The 13,259-nt window shown below is 36.9% G+C and overlaps 1 long non-coding RNA gene and 1 pseudogene across 1 annotated transcript in view; one reads left to right on the top strand and one right to left on the bottom strand.

Annotated features, from left to right (window-relative positions):
- LOC133259113 (uncharacterized) overlaps window positions 1-13,259 on the top strand; it is a 72,700-nt gene that overhangs the window by 57,191 nt on the left and 2,250 nt on the right. The gene's annotated exons all lie outside the window — the stretch shown is intronic.
- LOC133235522 (lathosterol oxidase-like) lies at window positions 11,358-12,554 on the bottom strand (annotated as a pseudogene).

The following is a 13,259-nucleotide window of genomic DNA, read 5'->3' as shown; positions in this document are numbered from 1 at the left end:
GCACCCTGTGGCAACTATACCACATAAAAAATACCAAGAGAAGCATATGGAGTAAAGAAACTCTTCAAGAAACAATCAAACAGATCCAGGGCATTTTATGGGAACAGAAAAAAAGTGAGAACTTTGACTCTTTATATTTTCATTTGTTCGTGTCTTGTTTTATAGCCTTTCTAATTCAACTTGCCTTCTGGGCTACTCAATGGCACGAGTACTTATAAAGTTTACCATTAAAGCTGAACATATACTTAATTTTTAAAGACATGTGTCTTCTCAAGAAACCCTTCCAAATTATAGCACACTGTAATTTGTTATATCTGCTCTGTGTTCAATCAAAGAGAAGTGTTTATCTGAGAGATTTCTCAATTTTTACCTAAATTATTAATTTTCACACACCTGAAGGCATTTGGCAACAGAATTGTAATGTTCATTCACATTAATCTATTTTGAAAATGTTTAAAGAGATATGAGCCCCCTAATCTCCATATCAGTGCTACCCACTAATGACGGCTCTCGGGGTTCTTGCTTTAGAAAACATTTGGTTCATTTTGTGAAGGAAACAATCTGAGACTTTGCCTCATCTGCTTGACCTTTTATTCCTTAAAGCTTGGAAGGATGAATGGTGAGGGTGCTTTGCTAAATGAGAATAGAAAGGTTAACTCTGAAAATTGTCAAAAGAACATCATGTCTTCATGGAAAAGTGAGACAAAAATTGTGATCAGGAAACTGTAGACCTTAGACAAAGAGTAACATTTTTTATTTCCAAACAAAGTTTCATACTCTTCTTAAATTAGTAAAATACACAACCCAGTGAATTCTTTTTCATGTGAACCCTTTGGTCTCCCATCAAACATCCACTACTTTTTTTATTCATTCAACTATTTTTTGCAGTTTTATTGGGAAATAATTGACATGCACTGCAGTATAACATTTAAAGTGTATAACATGATTTGATTTACATAGATTCTGAAATGATAACAGTAGATTAAGTTAACATTCATCAGTTCATAGATATACCAAAGGGGCTTCCCAGATGGCGCTAGTTGGTAAAGAACCTACCTGCCAATGCAGGAGACATGAGATGTGGGTTCAGTCCTTGGGTTGGAAAGATCCCCTGGAGGAGGGCATGGCAACCCACTGCAGTTTTCTTGCCTGGAGAATCCCCATGGATAGAGAAGTCTGGTGGGCTATAGTCCATGGGATCACCCAGAATCGGACATGACTGAAGTGACTGAACATCCCAAAAGAAAAAAAATTCACCTTGTAATGAGAACTCTTGGGACCTGCTCTTTTAACAAATTTCCTATATATCATACAGTAGTGTTAACTGTATCATGTAGCTTACATTCCTAGTACTTACTTATAACTGGAAGTTTGTACAGTTTAATCAATTTCTTCCCACTTACCCCTTCTCCTCACCCCATCACCACCCCCTCTAATAACCAGCCTGATCTCTGATCTTTTTGTATGAGTTTGGTATGTTTGTTTTTTAGATTCCATAAGTGAACTCATATAGTGTTCTGCTGATTTATTTCACTCCCTGGTAGCTCAGATGGTAAAGAATCTGCCTGCAATGCAGGAGACTCTGGTTTGATCCTTAGGGCAGGACAATACCCTGGAGAAGGGAGTGGCTACCCACTCCAGTATTCTTGCCTGGAGAATTCCATGGACAGAGGAGCCTGGCAGGCTACAGTCCATGGGGTCACAAAGAGCAGAACACAACTGCAACTAACATACCTTCAAGGTCCATCTGTGTTGTTACAAATGGTAGAATCTGTTCATTTTTAATGGCTGAATAATAGTCCATTGTATTTCTATAATACTACATCCTCTTTATCCAAATCCGTTGATGGACATTAGCTTGTTTTCATGTCTTAGCCACTGTAAATAATGTTATGAACCTAGGGGCTACAGATATCTGATTTAATGTTCTCATTTTCTTTGGCTATATTCCCAGAAGTGAAATTGCTGGATCATATAATAGCTCTATTTTTAATTTTTTGAGGAAATTTTGTACTGTTTTCCATAGTGGCTGCTCCAATTTAAAATCCTACCAGTATCACTCAGGGTTCCCTTTTCTCCACATCCATACCAATATTTGTTGTTTCTTGTCTTTTGGATAAAGACCATTATAAGAAGTGATATCTTTTTTTTTTTTCTTTTTTTTAAGCAGGGACATTGTCTTTAATATAGTTGGAATTAAAAAGTCACTTAGTAAAATGTTTACGAGTATTGGTTTTTATCACATCAAAAAAGCTGACATGCAGGTCAAAGTTGTTTCCCCATAGGAAGTGAGAAGCTACGTGTTAAAGCCCATGGCACTGGCCCTCCTGCCAGGTGGCTCTGCAAGGGGCTGCTGCAGAGAACACACTTAAAACAACTCTTGATGTATCAAAGAAAGGTGTCAAAATAATCATGATTATTATCATGGGGTGATTTGAGAGAACATTGAAACATGTATATTATCATATGTGAAACGGATCGCCAGTCCAGGTCTGATGCATAAGACAGGGTGCTCAGGGCTGGTGCACTGGAATGACCCTGAGGGATGGGATGGGGAGGGAGGTGGGAGGGGGGCTCAGGATGGGAAACACATGTACACCCATGGCTGATTCATGTCAATGTATGGCACAAACCACTACAATATGGTAATTAGCCTCCAATTAAAAGAAATTAATTTTAAAAAAAGAAGTGATATCTCAGTGTGGTTTTAATTTGCAATTCTCTAATGACTAGTTATATTGAGTACCTCTTCATGTGCCTATGGCCATTTGTATACGTTATTTGAAAAAAAAAAAAACATATTTTGAGTTTTTTTGCACATTTTAAAATTGGATTACTCAATGTTTTGCTACTGAATTGTATGAATTCTTTTTATATTTTATAAATAATAGATACATGGTTTGCAAATATTTTGCTATTCCATAGACTTTCTTTTCATGTTGTTGATAGTTTCTTTTGCTATGCAGAAGCCTTTTAGTTGATGTAGTCCCACATTTTTATTATTGCTTTTGTTGCTTGTACTTTGGGTATGATTTCAAAAAAACATATTAAGAAGACTCATATCATGAAGCTTTTTTTGCTAGGTTTTCTCCTAGAAGTTTCATGGTTTCAGTTCTTACTACTTAGTACTTAATGGATTTAAGTATTTCACCCATTTTGAGTTAATTTTTGTGAGTGGTATAAGATAGGGGTCAAATTTGATTCCTTTACATGTGAATATCCTCTTTGGGACTTCCCTGGTGGCTCAGACAGTAAAGCATCTGCCTACAATGAGGGAGTCCCGGGTTCAATCCCTGGGTCGGGAAGATCCCCTGGAGAAGGAAATAGCAACTCACTCCAGTATTCTTGCCTGGAAATTGCATGGACGGAGGAACCTAGTAGGCTACAGTCCATGGGGTTGCAAAGAGGCAGACGTGACTGAGAGACTTCACTTTCATTTTCTATCCTCTTTGCCCACCAGCATTTATTGAATAGATTTTCTGTTTTCCATTGAGTATTCTTGGCTCCGTTGTCAAATATTCAGTTCAGTTGCTCAGTCGTGTCTGACTCTTTGCGACGCCATGTACTGCAGCACGCCAGGCCTCCCTATCCATCACCAACTCCCGGAGTTCACTCAAACTCATGTCCATTGAGTTGGTGATGCCATCCAACCATCTCATCCTCTGTTATCCCCTTCTTCTCCTGCCTTCAATCTTTCCCAGCATCAGGGTCTTTTCTAGTGAGTCAGTTCTTCGCATCAGGTGGCCAAAGTATTGGAATTTCAGCTTCAACATTGTCAAATATTACTTGACCTTGTATGATTTATGATGTTGGCCAGGTGCTTGTCATTTATGGCTTTTATTATGTTGAGATATGTTCCTTCTGTGCCTATTTATTAGGTATGTGCTGGATTCTGTTCCACTGGATTCTTCGTGTTTTTTAATGCCCTTACCACACTCCTTTAATTAAAGCTTTAATAGATGAGGAAACAGTGGAAACAGTGTCAGACTTTATTTTTCTGGGCTCCAAAATCACTGCAGATGGTGACTGCAGCCATGAAATTAAAAGACGCTTACTCCTTGGAAGGAAAGTTATGACCAACCTAGATAGCATATTTAAAAGCAGAGACATTACTTTGCCAACAAAGGTTCGTCTAGTCAAGGCTATGGTTTTTCCTGTGGTCATGTATGGATGTGAGAGTTGGACTGTGAAGAAGGCTGACCGCCGAAGAATTGATGATTTTGAACTGTGGTGTTGGAGAAGACTCTTGAGAGTCCCTTGGACTGCAAGGAGATCCAACCAGTCCATTCTAAAGGAGATCAGCCCTGGGATTTCTTTGGAAGGAATGATGCTAAAGCTGAAACTCTAGTACTTTGGCCACCTCATGCGAAGAGTTGACTCATTGGAAAAGACTCTGATGCTGGGAGGGATTGGGGGCAGGAGGAGAAGGGGACGACAGAGGATGAGATGGCTGGATGGCATCACTGACTTGATGGACATGAGTCTGAGTGAACTCCGGGAGTTGGTGATGGACAGGGAGGCCTGGCGTGCTGCGATTTGTGGGGTCGCAAAGAGTCGGACACGACTGAGCAACTGATCTGATCTGATCTACTTTATAAAGCTGTAGCTTTATAGTAGAGCTTGAAATTAGGAAGTGTGATACCTCTTTCTTTGTTCTTCTTTATTATTTTGGCTATTCAGGGTTTTTGGTGATATTTTTAGAATACTTTAAGATACTAATTTTAGAAGTGTTTTTTGTGTTTCTGTAAAAGTGTCATTAAAATCTTATTTCTCAATTTTTATTGAAATATAGTTAATTTACAATGTTTTGTTAGGTTTAGATATACAGCAAAGTGATTCAGGTGTGTTTGTATATATGAACACACATATAGATATATAAAATTTTTATTTATATGTAATATAAATATATTTAGATTATTTTCCATTACAGTTTATTATAAGATATTAAGTGTGGTTCCCTGTGCTATACCATAGGTCCTTTTTGGTTATCTATTTTGTTTGTATATAGTAGTGTGTATATTTTAATCCCAAGCTCCAGGGATTGCATTGAATCTATAGATGGCTTTTGGTAGTACTGACATTTCAACAATATTAATCTTCCAGTCCATGAACATAAATACCTTTCCATTTATTTGTGTCTCCTATTTCTTTCATCAATAAAAATGTAATTTTCAGAGTAGAAATTTTTTACCTCTTTGGTTAAATTTATTCCTAAGTATTTTATCATTTTTAATGCTATTATAAATGGAATTGACATATTTTTCATAAAATTGTTAGTGTGTAGAAATGCTACTGATTTTTGCATGTTAATTTTGTACCCTGCAACATTACCAAATTCACTGATGAGTTCTAACAGGTTTTTGGTGAAATTTGTAGGATTTTCTATGTATAAAATCATGTCATCTGCAAATAGAGACAGTACGACTTCTTCCTTTCCAATTCTGATACCTTCATTTTTCTCTCCCAATTGCTCTAGCAAAGACTTAACAGTTCTATATTGATTAGGTGTGATGAGAGTGGGCACACTTGTCCTGTTCCTGATTTTAGAAGAAAAGCTTTAAACTTTTCACCATTGAGTATAATGTTGGCTGTGGGCTTGTCATTTGTGGTCTTTTATTATGTTGAGATATGTTCCTTCTAGACCTAACTTGTTAAGTGTTTTTTTATCATGAACAGATGTTAAGTTTTGTCAAATGCTTTTCTGTATCTATTGAGATTATCATATGATTCTTTTCTTCCATTTTATTAATGTAATGTATCACATTGATTTGCATATGTTGAGCAATCCTTTCATCCCAGGATAAATTCCACTTGATCAAGGTGAATGATTCTTTTAATGTACTGCTAAATTTGGTTTTGCTAGTATTTTATTGAGACTTCTTGCAACTATTGGGCATAGTTTTATTGTAGTGTCCTTATCTGACTTTGATGTCAATCAGATATCAGGATATCTTATTATCAGGAGAATGCTGGCTTTGTAAAGTGAGTTTGGAAGTCTTCCCTCTTCAATATTTTGGAAGAGTTTGAGAATAATTTTATCTTAATTATTCTCTAAATGTTTGGTAAAATTCACCAGTGAAGCAGTCTGGTCCTGGGTTTTTCTTCACTGGGAGGTTTTTGATTACTGATTCAATATCCTTCCTAGTAATTGGTCTGTTCAATTTTCTATTCCTGATTTAGTCATGGTAGGTTGTATGTTTTCTAAGATTTTTTCCATTTCTTCTAGATTATCCAGTTTGTTAGCATATAGTTGTTTACAGTAGCATTTTATGATTCTTTTTATTTCTGTTTATATCAGTTGTGATGTCTTCTTTTTCATTTACAATTTTGATTTAGGTCTTCTCTCCTTTTCCTTGGTTAGTTTACCTTAGAGTTTGTCGGTTTTATTTCTTTTCAAAGAACCAACTTTAAGTTTGCTTAGTGTTTTCTATTCTTCTGTTCTCTATTTCCTTAATTTCTGCTTTAATCTTTATTTCCTTCCTTCTGCTAACTTGAGGTCACCTTATTTTTCTAGTTCCTAAGGAATAGAATTAGGTTGTTGGGATCATTCCTGCTTTTTAGTGTAGGTGTTTATTGCTACAAACTTTGCTCTTATAACTGTTGTTTCTGCATCACATAAGGTCAGGTATGCTGTGTTTCCATTTTAATTTGTCTCAAAACTTTACTGTCTTTAATTTCCTCTTCAATCTGTTGGTTGTTCAGTAAAGTGTTTAATTTCTATGCATATATGAACCTTTTCCAGTTTACCTCTTGTTATGATTTCAGTTTGCTTGAAGAATTGTTTCATGGCCTAACATTTGGGCTGTCCTAAAAAACAGTTCCATTTGCACTTAAGAATATGAATTCTGCTGTTGTTGACTAGAATGTTCTATATATGTCTGTTATATTATTTGATCAGTTCAGTTCAGTCGCTTAGTCGTGTCTGACTCTTTGTGACCCCATGGACTACAGCACGCCAGGCTTCCCTATCCATCACCAACTCCTAGAGCTTACTCCTGTCCATTGAGTCTGTGATGCCATCCAACCATCTCATCCTCTGTCGTCTCCTCCCGCCTTCAATCTTTCCCAGCATCAAGGTCTTTTCAAATGAATCAGTTCTTCACATCAGGTGGCCAAATATTGGCGTTTCAGCTTCAGCATCAGTCCTTCCAATGAATATTCAGGAATGATTTTGTTTAGGATGGACTGGTTAGATCTCCTTGCAGTTCAAGGGACTCTCAAGAGTCTTTTCCAACACCACAGTTCAAAAGCATCAATTCTTCAGTGCTCAGCTTTCTTTAGAGTCCAACTGTCACATCCATACATGACTACTGGAAAAACCATAGCTTTGAATAGATGGACCTTTGTTGGCAAAGTAATGTCTCTGCTTTTTAATATGCTGTCTAGGTTGGTGTGTAATGTTTAAATTCAGTTTATTATCTTTCTGAATGATCTATCCATTGTTGACAGTAGAGTATTAAAATCACAAACTGTTATTGTATTCATGTTTGTTTCTCCTTTTAGCTTTATTAGTTTTGTTTTATGCATTTAGGTGCTTTTTTGGGTGCACAGATATTTACAATTGCTATAACATGATGTTATTTACCTTTTTTATTATGTAATATATAATGGCCTTTTTTAAGAAAAACTGTTTTTAAAGTTCATTTTGTCTGATGTAAGTATAGCTCCCCCTGCCTTATTTGTAGACAGTGGGATATTACCATTTGCTTGAAATGTCTTTCTCCATCCCTTCTCTCTGTTTATGTCTTTATGGTAAAGGGACTCTCTATAAGGTAGTATATTTTTGGATCTTGTTTTCCTATCTATTTAGCCATTCTGTCTTTTTTTTTTAAGATTTATTTATTTTTTTTTTATTTGGGTGGGTCTTTGTTGCTGCATGGGCTTTCTCTAGTTGTGGTAAGGGAATTGGGGAGGGAAGGGTGTGGAGCAGGGCTGCTCTTTGTTGCAGGTATGGCCTTCTCGTTGCCGTGGCTTCTCTTGCTGCAGAGCACCAGCTCTAGGCAGGGGCCTCAGTAGTTGCGATGCACAGGCTCAGTTGCTTCGTGGCGTGTGGGATCTTCCTAGGACAGTGATCAAACCCATGTCCCCTGCATTGACAGATGGATTTTTAACCACTAGACCACTAGGGAGGCCCCATTCTGTGTCTTTTGATTGGAGAATTTCATATGTTAGTAACTATTGATAGGCAAGAATTTACTATTGCCATTTTGTTATTGTTTTCTGATTGTTTTGTAGATCCCTTGTTCCTTGTTTCTTATCCTGCCATCATTTTGCATATTTTGATGTCTTTTGGCATCAGTATTCTTTGACTTCTTTTTCTTGTTCTTTTGTTCAGTTGTTACAGGTCTTTACTTTACCATTGCCATGAAGATTACCTAAAATATCTTAAAATTATAATGCTTGATTTTAAATTGATAACAACTTCATTTCAGTTGAAGTCCTAAACTTTACACTTTTTCTTCTCCTACCCCTCACATTTTAGATTATTGTTGTTAAAATTTGCATATTTTTACATTACATGTAACTAAGAAGGCTTTTTTAGTTTTAGGTGGCTCAGACGGTAAAACATCTGTCTACAATGCAGGAGACCCGGGTTCAATCCCTGGGTTGGAAAGATCCCCTGGAGAAGGAAATGGCAATCCACTCCAGTACTATTGCCCGGAAAATCCCATGGACAGAGGAGCCTGGTAGGCTACAGTCCATGGGGTTGCAAAGAGTTGGATATGACTGAGCGACTTCACTACACTTTTAGTGTTTAATTTTATTGTACACTACCATTACTATATTATAGACTCTAACTTTTGCTATTTATCATAGCTAGTGATTTTTATGCTAAACTTTTTATGTTTCCGTAAGTGGAATTGTTGGATTATTTAGTACTATTTTTTGTTTGCTGAGGAACCCCTATACTGTTTTTGACAAGTGAAGAAGTGAAAGTTGCTCAGTCATGTCCGACTCTTTGCAACTCCATGGACTATACAGTGCACGGAATTCTCCTGGTAGTGGGTAGCTTTTCCCTTCTCCACGGGATATTCCCAACCCAGGGATCGAACCCAGGTCTCCCTCATTGCAGGTGGACTCTTTACAAGCTGAGCCACAAGGGAAGCCCAAGAATACTGGAGTGGGTAGTTTATTCCTTATCCTTTTTGACGATGGATGCACCAATTTCCAGTAGACAAGGGTTCTCTTTTCTCCACATCCTCATCAGCACTTGTTTTTTGTGGTCCTTTTTGATGATAGCCATTCAGACAGGTGTGGAGGTATTTCATTGTGATTCTGATTTGCATTATTCTGATTAGTGATGTTAAGTATCTTTTTCATGTTCCTATTAGCAATCAGTATGTTTGGGAAAATGTTCGGGTTTTTTGCCCATTTTTGGTTGAATTGTTTGCTTTTTTAATATTTAGTTGTGTATGAGCTCTTTATATATTTTAGATATTAACCCCTTTGTGGTCATCATTTACAAATATTTTCCCTCATTCTACAGGTTGTCTTTTCATTTTGTTAATAGTTTCCTTTGCCACTTTAATTAGATCCTCTTTGTTTCTTTTGCTTTTGTTTTCCTTTGTGTTAGGAAGCAAATGAATATTACTATGATTTATATCAAGGAGTATTCTTATATTTTCTTCAAGGAATGTTATGGCTTCTGGTCTTACCTTTTGGACTTGAATTCATTTTGAGTTCATTTTTGTATATGATGTGAGGAAACATTCTAATTCCATTCTTTTACCTATAGTTGTTCAGTTTTCTCAGCACTACTTATTGAAAAGATTGTCTTTTCCCAATTGTAAATTCTTGCCTCCTTTGTTATAGATTAGTTAACCGTAAGTGTGTGAGTTTACTTCTGGATTCTCTGTTCTTTTCCTTTTGATCTGTTTGTGTGTTTTTGTGCCAGCACTGTACTTTGCCGGCAAAGGTCCATAGTCGAGGCTGTGGTTTTTCCAGTGGTCATGTATGGGTGTGAGAGTTGGACTATAAAGAAAGCTGAGTGCCCAAGAATTGATGCTTTTGAACTGTGCTTTTGGAGAAGACTCTTGAGAGTCCCTTGGACTGCAAGGAGATCCAACCAGTCCATCCTAAAGGAGATCAGTCCTGGGTGTTCATTGGAAGGACTGATGCTGAAGCTGAAACTCCAGTACTTTGGCCACCTCATGTGAAGAACTGACTCACTGGAGAAGACCCTGATGCTGGGAAAGATTAAAGGCGGGAGGAGAAGGGGACACAGGGTGAGATGGTTGGATGGCATCACAGACCCAATGGACATGAGTTTGAGCAAGTTCCGGGAGTTGGTGATGGACAGGGAAGCCTGGGATGCTGTAGTCCATGGGGTCACAAAGAGTCGGATGCAACTGAACTGATACTGTTTTGATTACTGTAGCTTTGTTATAGTCTGAAGCCAGGGAACATGATACCTCCAGCTCTGTTCTTTTCTCAAGATTGTTTTGGCTATTCGGGGTCTGTTGTGTTTACATTCAAATTTTAGAATTATTCTAATTATGTTAAACATGTTTGGTATTTTGGTAGGAATTTCATTGAATATGTAGATTGCTTTGGGAAATAGACATTTTAATAATATTATTTCTCCCAGTTAATGAACATTATATATCTTTCCATCTGTTTCTGTCATCTTCAGTTTTTTTCACAATGTCTCATAGTTTTCCAAGTACAAGTACTTTTATCTCCCTAATTAGACTTATTCCTAGGTATCCTATTCTTTTTTATATGATAAATGAGACTTTAAAAAAAAAACTTCTGACAATTCATTATCAGTGTATAGAAATGCAGCAGATTTCTGTATATTGATTTCATATCATGCAGCCTTACCGAATTCATTGAATTCTAGTTGTTTTTCAGTGATGTCTTTAGGATTTTCTGTGTGTACTATCATGTCATCTGAAAACAGTGACAATTTTACTTCTTTCTTTCCTGTTTTTCTCATCTGATTGCTGTGGATAAGATTTCCAATACTGTGTTGAATAAAAGTGGGGAGAGGGGACATTCTTGTCTTGTTCCTGATCTTAGAGGAAATGCTTTCAGCTTTTTATTGTAGAGTATGTTAGCTGTGGGCTTCTCATATATGGATTTTATTGTGTTGAGGTGTGTTACCACTTCACAGAGTTAATATAAAGAGCTAATCATAAGTGAATGTTAAATTTTGTCAAAAGCTTTTTCTGCATCTGTTCAGATGAGATTATTTTATTCAATTTTTAACATTCATAATCAGCTTTTATTGATTTTACATAAATAGCTTATAGAATGACTTTGCAAACCTTATTTTCCTAACATTTGTTACAACACATGACATTTCTTTATGAAGGTATTTGTTAAATCTTCTTTTACAGAGGAAGTGGAGAAAAATGGAGAAAAAGGAAGGAAAATAAGATTTCAAAATTAATCTTCAGTGATAGACCTAAATATTTGGCAGTTATTTCCTTTTATAGAACATCGTATAATTATAACTTTGAAACATATCAAAAGTGCTGTCCATCAAGTTAATTAAAATCTTGGTGTTCACATCACATTCCCTTGACCTATCATTGTGATCATTCCTCAGCTGTACCAACAGTACTGAATTTCAAATAATACTGTTCAATTGTTATGCCTCTTGGCTGAACATATGTAGATTATCTTTCTTTATCAAAAGTATTTAACAACTGGGCAGTCATCTACTCAGTCTTTATGAACTCTATATTGAACAACTTTTCATTTTTACAAGCATTTCCTACATGACTTTTGCTTTCTTGTCATCCTCACGTAACTGAGTGGTCCATTGCCTTCAAAGGAGGAGGGATTTTTTAACAAGCCTCCAATTCTATCCCACAATGTGAAATACTGTCCATAACTATAGTCAACGAGCATGTGGTAGTCTGTATGATGAGTTGAGCCATTAATAATTAAGGCCTTAAGATTTAAGGAATGTGAATATCACCATCATGAATGGAAACTATAAATATTGACCAGGATATATGAACCTAAATAAATTACCATGTTTAAAGGAAAGATAAAAGGATATCTATGGTAAGGCAGACTCTGAAGGACGTCATCCAGAAGGTGAAAAGCATGATTTACAAATGAAGTCAGAACCTTCCAGATGTGATGAGGTTTGTGTAAGCGCTTATATATACAAGTCTCTGATGAAAGCCTCTGTGAATCCAGTAGATCAGCATGTCAGTGAAAAAGAGAAAAATAGATACCAGCAATGAGTTGAAACCAACTATATGGAAACTCTCCTATGCCATTATACAATTTGCTGTAACCTGTCACCTCTAGCAGGAAAGGAGGAAACATGGGGATGCTGATTCATGGCATTGGCTGGACAGAATGCATAATCTATCAATAGACTTGATTCTTTAAAAATTGTCTTTAATTAAGGAAAGATCATAGACAACATAATAACTCAGTGTTGCAAAGAAGGAATAAAAGTTATACATCCTGAGATTTGTTATAATCGGGAGGCTAATAACTTGTCAGAAGATGTCATCTTCTGGCTATGTGGCAGGATATATGTATAGCACAAACAGACAATACTCTATAGCATTGAGTGTAAGATCCATCTTAGCCGCTAGAGTGGATTTGCTGCTGCTGCTGCTAAGTTGCTTCAGTCGTGTCTGACTCTGTGACCCTATAGACGGCAGCCCCCCAGGCTCCCCTGTCCCTGGGATTCTCCAGGCAAGAGTACTAGAGTGGGTTGCCATTTCCTTCTCTAATGCTTTAAAGTGAAAAGTGAAAGTGCAGTCGCTCAGTCATGTCTGACTCTTCTTGACCCCATGGACTGTAGCCTACCAGGCCCTCCATCCATGGGATTTTCCAGGCAAGAGTACTGGAGTGGGGTGCCATTTCCTTCTCTGTGGATTTGCTGCTAGTTGCCAGTTCAGTTCCTATGGGGCTCTGGATGCTCTGGCTAGTATTTTGTTCAATTTTTTATGCAGTGTGTATCACATGAGTTGTAGATATTGTACCATTCTTGCACCCCTGGGATAAATCCCCTTTGATCATATTTTATGATCACCCTAATGCACTGCTGGATTCAGTTGTTAATTTGTTGAGGATTTTTGCATCTGTGTTCATCAGTGATATCAGACAGTAATTTTCTTTTTTTTTCGATATCTATGCTTTTGGTATCAGGGTGATGCAAGCTTCATAGAAAAAGTTTGTAAGTCTTCCTCCTTCCTCTGAAATTTTTTTTGTAATAGTTTGAGAAGGATAGGTGTTAACTCGTCTCTAAATGTTTGATAGAATACATCTGTGAAGCCATCCAA

Source organism: Bos javanicus, chromosome 2 (assembly GCF_032452875.1).
Source record: "Bos javanicus breed banteng chromosome 2, ARS-OSU_banteng_1.0, whole genome shotgun sequence".
Classification (NCBI taxonomy): domain Eukaryota; kingdom Metazoa; phylum Chordata; class Mammalia; order Artiodactyla; family Bovidae; genus Bos; species Bos javanicus.
This window is presented reverse-complemented; position numbering and strand designations above follow the sequence as displayed.